The sequence below is a fragment of the Amphiura filiformis genome, chromosome 5, assembly GCF_039555335.1.
Source record: "Amphiura filiformis chromosome 5, Afil_fr2py, whole genome shotgun sequence".
NCBI lineage: Eukaryota > Metazoa > Echinodermata > Ophiuroidea > Amphilepidida > Amphiuridae > Amphiura > Amphiura filiformis.
The window spans coordinates 3,649,957-3,656,432 of record NC_092632.1 but is presented as its reverse complement, the minus strand read 5'-3'; positions in this window follow the sequence as shown (position 1 = coordinate 3,656,432).

Genomic DNA, 6,476 nt, shown 5'->3' with positions numbered 1-6,476 from the left:
CAGCAGAATATTACGATCCATGTCTTTATCCCTGTTCTTTGACACCCATGGTTCAATGCAGAGGTACAACGTGAACGTACTAGTCCAGTGTGATATATTCAAAAAAATATTTAAATCTATTGCTATGGTAGTTAATCCAGTTACAGCATCACTCCTACGGCGAATAGTATGATAAAAGAAGAATATTACTATTTAGTGGAATGACTGTCTTTACCTCGGTTGTGCAGTGAAGACATTGTCTTGTTTTGATGGTCGACGAGTCTGAATCCCAAACGATGACGACATGCATTATGCAACTTGAACATAATTATCGCCATGCGTAAAACAACATGAGCGTCATCACTGCAGCAGGCAAGTAAGCAAGATTGTGGTGTAGGTTAGACAATCCTGAAGGTAGAAATTATGACCACTGTCACTCTCCATACAAGTTCCATCCAAACCTTCTACGGATTGTTCAATTTAATATAACAAATGAACCCTACCTGTCTCAAAATTCAGCAATGAACTGCAAGTAAACATTTCCTTGGAAGATTTTATATCAAATAAGTGGATCCCTGGTTTCCCTAGAAGTCAGCTTGACCGAAATTCCTTCCCACAATACAAGGTATTGCATAACACAGGAGATGGATTAACCTCCTAGCAGCAGCTGTATCTATTGCTACATATACGCCAATCAACTTGTGCGGAGGAATTTCGGGCTAACCCGACTTCCAGTACAGAAACTAGGATCCGTGTGCGCATCCAATACACCCAACAAGACATTAATAACTCATTTCATCAATTAGTGCCTCTAGCAAAACGCTTGTAATTCGCTGCTTATATGTGACCACCAATACCAAAAGCGAGGTTCACGTAACAGCACATTTTCTGTCACTCATTCCCCAAATAACTGCCCCTGGCTGTATGCAAATTGGTCATTTAGTTGGTGACATTGAAACTCATCACCATATGAAAGCAAACTATCCAAGCAATGTTTATTTGACGAATATTCTATGCAATAAAGAGTATGTAACAATTATTTTCTCAAAAAACTACAAAACTAGTTCACCTGGTTATAGGTGTGTGATTGAAGCAAATCAATAACAAGAATTAAAATGAATACAACATGATTACGAATCTAACACATGAAGATTTAGATTGTTAACCTTGGTGAGAATTCTAAATCGGTTTTGGATATATTGTTGCTCCCCTTATTTATCAGAGACACATTGTTTAAAATTGATTTTTTTTAAAATTTAACAAAATTATAAAACATATCTTAAATTTTCCAAATATGTAAACCAACAAACTATGCACACTCCTTATAGTGATATGTAAATAGAATTGGATGAACGATTACGTTTACACCTGTGTAATATAATGAATATGTGTGAAATACTGCAATAAAATGTTTGAAACTTCCATATTGTGTCTGAAAAGAATGGTATTTGTTATGTTGTCATAATATGCACTTTATGTATAGCAGGAACAACCAACAAGGTATTTTGTCCTGTTTGGGGCTACTTGAAATCACTTTTCAGGAATGGTCCAATGCAAGGCTCGTTATAATAGTATCATATAATAAAATTTCTTGCGCTTAACTTAAGTCACTTCGTCATTGTTGAGTGGTTTTTCAAAACCCAGCCAGTCCACCACACCTCATTATTTGTTGTTGCTAAACTGGGTCATTAGGTAACAAGCCTACATTGCAATTCAATCAAAATGATACGTTTTCTCATTAAAACATTTGAAAACACTAAACCAACTGAAAGAAAATTACCCTAGCCTCTTGGTAAATTGTGCCAAAACATTGCCACTCAAGAAGTTTTGGAATTAAACCTCTTCTTGGAACTTACTTTTTGCGAGCTCACTACGTTGCATCTGGATTCCAGATTCTGGAACCCCCAAACTTCATCAGACAACTGACCAGTTGGACCTGATGAAGTCTGGAGGTTCCAGACTCAACATAGCAAGTTTGAGTTCAAATTACAGATTTAATTCCAAATTTTTCCCTTTAGTAACTTGATGATTGAGTACATTCTGTTCACTGGTACCTATGGATCAAGGTGGTGGTGAATTGAGCAACCTTTGGAAAAGCAGTCTTCAATTACTTATATATCCTGACTCATGGCACTTGCATGATTATCAATTTCAAAGCCAAGAAACAAAAAGAAAAAAAAACACTACATCACGCTTACTTGTTTGTTAAGTGTCAATCCCTGGTTTTATTAGCCACCTGCATACCAATGATAAAGAGTTTTGATTTGAACATGAAAGTAAAAAGCTACATGTAGTACACAATAGGTAAGTTACATTAACACTGAATTTATGTACACATGCATCACATTACATGTTAAGGTGCCAACATAATTGAACATGCTGGTGAGATTTTGGCTTTGAAGTGAGCAAATAGTAAGTCAAACATGTGGATACCTTTATAATGAAGATAACTGAAATCACCCAGATAACTAAAATGTGCTATTCCAGTTGAAATCCATACAGCCCCTATATGGTGGAAGACATGACCACACAGATGGTGTACATTTCAAATGGAGTCACTCATTCAGGTAGCCTCATTTCAAATTCACACTCCCTGTGTGGGAGATTAAGGTCAAGTCTTGCATAAAAACCCATGTAGGATTTGAACCTGGGTCTAGCAATTAGTCACAAGGGAAAACAGAACTTTGTAAATGCAAAAAGTGGCCACAAAGTTTGACTTACTCTAATTTCAGTCCAGGCCAAAATTAGGTCCAGTAATTTGGTTCTCAGTCTCATCTCTAAGCAGGTTATCGCTCACTTTTCAACATAAACAAACACTGGATGTGATTTCCAAATCAAAATATTCTTCATGATACATCTTTAGTTTAACTAATCTGTCTTCAGAAACTGATTATACATGGAATGTTCCTAAGTTAAAATAAAAATACTCAAATTATAAATGGTAACAACTACAATCATAACATACATAATTAAAACAAATTTCTTTATCAGACTCCTTTGTTTTTCAATGTTAGTATTCCCAATTTTGATGTGTGATGTGGGCTTTTTATTACAAAAATATTGATATATGCAATCTGAGGGAAATTATATAAAGTTTAAAGAATGTTTAGAAGTAAACAATTAGGGAATGGTTCTACTCAAAATGCCAACAAAAGAGTGCATTGTTTTCCTTTTGTTAATCAATATTTAGATCAGATAAACAGTCTGGTGTAGGACTGTGGCATGTTTCCCTTGTTACAGGGAGATGATAGGTAATGCATGGACTTGGGCAAAATGAAAAATGCTCTCATATGCTGTATAATTAAACGCTGATGCGAAATTAGCCATGTCTACCCAGCTTTGGCCCCAATCATACCACCTTGCTTACAAGTTGACACTGCTCATTGATATTTACCTATCATCACTGAGAAAGAAAAACTATGTGCATTAATTTGACTTTTGAAATCACACATACTACCCTGCAAATACAAAACATTTTACAGAAAAAGTGCACGTCGGGTTTTATAAAGGGTATAAAACGTTTTAATAACATTCAAAAACATTTTCAAAAACTTGCTGCAAAACATTCTAACATAATGTTATCCAAGTGTTGACAAAATGTTTTGCAAAAATGTTCGGCAAAAATATTTTACATTAACATTTTGAAAATATATTTAAAATGTCGTTGCAGTGGTTTTTTTAAAACTTTTAAACAACAAAGCGCACATGTTTACTCTGAATTTAATAACCAAGGCATGGATTTTTAAGTTTGCATATATGAAGCTTTGAAACTGGACTATAACAGGACTAATTTTAAAAATATTAACATACATATAGGAGGATTTGATTTCAAAGGTTTTTCAGCCCAGTGATGCTATTTAGTTGTTTGGTTGTCGCATGCCCTTATTGTGTATCACATTTAAAACGGGCTGCTTAAAATGATAAATATCAGAATCTATAATATATTAATTTATTAAGAATGATCACTTACACTCACATAGAATGTTAACAACATACACAAACACTAGATAGTATAAATATGTAAGTAAACAATATTTACAAACAAGACCTATAGTTACACTATTTTATATCATATAGACACATGAAGTCAGGAATGATCAAGTTATAAATATACCAATTTGCATACTCTATATATCATACTGTACAAAATCAAGCTGCACATTTATACAAGTTTGTGCACCTTTTAACTTATGCCATTATGGCTACACTGACACTGCTTGGGTTTTCCCTTGAATTTTGTTTGCCAAGTAACAGAGAAAATCATGACAAACTTTTACACTTGCATGCCATGATATTGATAACCTTGTAAAATTAAAAGTACAAGTCACTTTTCAGCAGCAATTTTCCTCAAATCTGTAGTAGCAATATTACAAGTAACAAGCATTTTAAGTAGAGAATCATGCTATGGAATTCAACGATTGCACTCTCAGCTCTAGTTGTGTGGTTCTTAAGAATTATTTTCAAAAAAAAAAAAACCCAGACATTTGACATTTTGGCCTAAATCAAGCCACATAATAACTACTGAACTATGAGTGCAGTTCATTGGATTTCATTCCCATTTGATTCAACTAAAATTCACCTGTCACATGATCTAAAATGCATCAAATTCAACATTCCCTTGGTTACTTATCAATAACATCTTTGAAATATTTGAGAAAAGCAAACAATTAAATGGTTGACCTGCTCAGTTGCACCTTTACCATAAAAGATTATTTCTGTTTAAAGCTTCTACAAAATATAAACAAAGGCATATCCTTAGTGCAAGATTATCAAAAGATCACAGAATATAGCACAAATGTGATGCGATCAAGCAAAATCAGTCGGAACTCAGAAATAATACATTTTCAGTTTTTTACAGGATTGTAACAAACATTTACAAAACTGCATTTTGCAGACAGAAACCCCCAATGAAATTGAACAACCAGTTCAAAAAATATGAGCAATTAAAGAGTTTCCAAAACAACAGGAAAAAAAGGAAATATTACCTTTGTTTGGCTATATCTCAAAATCAATATTTCCGACTGATTGCTTGATCGCATCACATATGAAACCACTCATTGTAGTCTATACACCAAATTCTGTGCTTTCTTACACCATGGATACACCCATAATAACGCAATATACATCAAATTAAAAACATATACGCCAAACATTTATATTGGGAAAAAACAATAATAAATCGCTTTAGAACTTGAGGACACAATGAAACATAGCGACTTGCTTCAAAGGTGTTAAAATATACTGAATATGACCAATGTGCACAATATTAACCAGATGGAGTGCTGAAAACACACCAAACATGGACAAATGAATACCAAAAAGAGGACTTAAAATCAGAATGGTCCAATTTTCCCCGATTTCCCAGCAGACACAAAAATATTTTTTATTGTTGGTCAAAATATTTAATAACATTAAATGTCAGGTTATTTAAAGGTCATGAAAATGTTTTAAAATGTTTTGAAGGAAAAACCCCAACACCATTTTGAAATTCTTGTCAAAATGTTAAAAATATTTTTGGTAAACATTTTGTCAACACTTTAATAAATATTATGTTAAAAAGAAATTTTTAAAAATGTGTTTGAATGTTATTAAAACAATTTATATCCTTTATATAAACCTGACATTTAAACATTTTCTAGCAATCTTTTGCCAATGTTTTCAAAAACATTTTGTGTTTGCTGGTATACAAGTCATGCTATATGCTATATAATTTTAAAAAAACACCCATGGATATATCATAAAGCTATGTTGACTTCCACTGATTAATTGATGCACTTGTAGTTTGACACCAATTTATCATCTGAATACCAATTTACCATTTGAATACACTGGTATAATTTGATTTGGCATGAAGCACATGTTATCAACATAATATTAATAGGATCCTGGGAGTGAGCATACTGGTAGGCAAAGAACAATAACAACTGCTTACCAACTATATGATATGACAGCAAATGTCACCTCATCAATGATTATTACTGGTAAGTACCACAGTCTTTTATATCTCTGTATCTTGGCAATGTTGAATTCTATTGTCTACTTTTGAAATGGGATCACACAGTATTGGCACCTGTACATCACCTGCTTGTACTCAGAGCAGCCAACAGAGTGTCTTCTCTCACATTTACATGTGTATATACTCTATGGTTCCTGGTTATACATATGTGACCCATATTCACAACAGTTGTCTTTGAAAACGTACATTGAAATTTAGTAAGAAAAAATCCTTTTTTTGCTTTAAAATGACATCTCACATATTGATGGCGGATTTATTGATTTCATGGGACAAATATATTACAAATTCTTAATTATTTGCTCAACTTTTTCACACATATTTCCTATCTTGTTTTCAAATAATGATTTCCAAGTCCCAACAACTGCTGTGTTTTGCTGTCATGGATCACACATATAGGTGCTATCAATCTTCTTACAAAAGTATCAGATACATTTTTCTTTTACAAAGGAGGCAGAATCAGTGTAACCAGTAACATATGGGC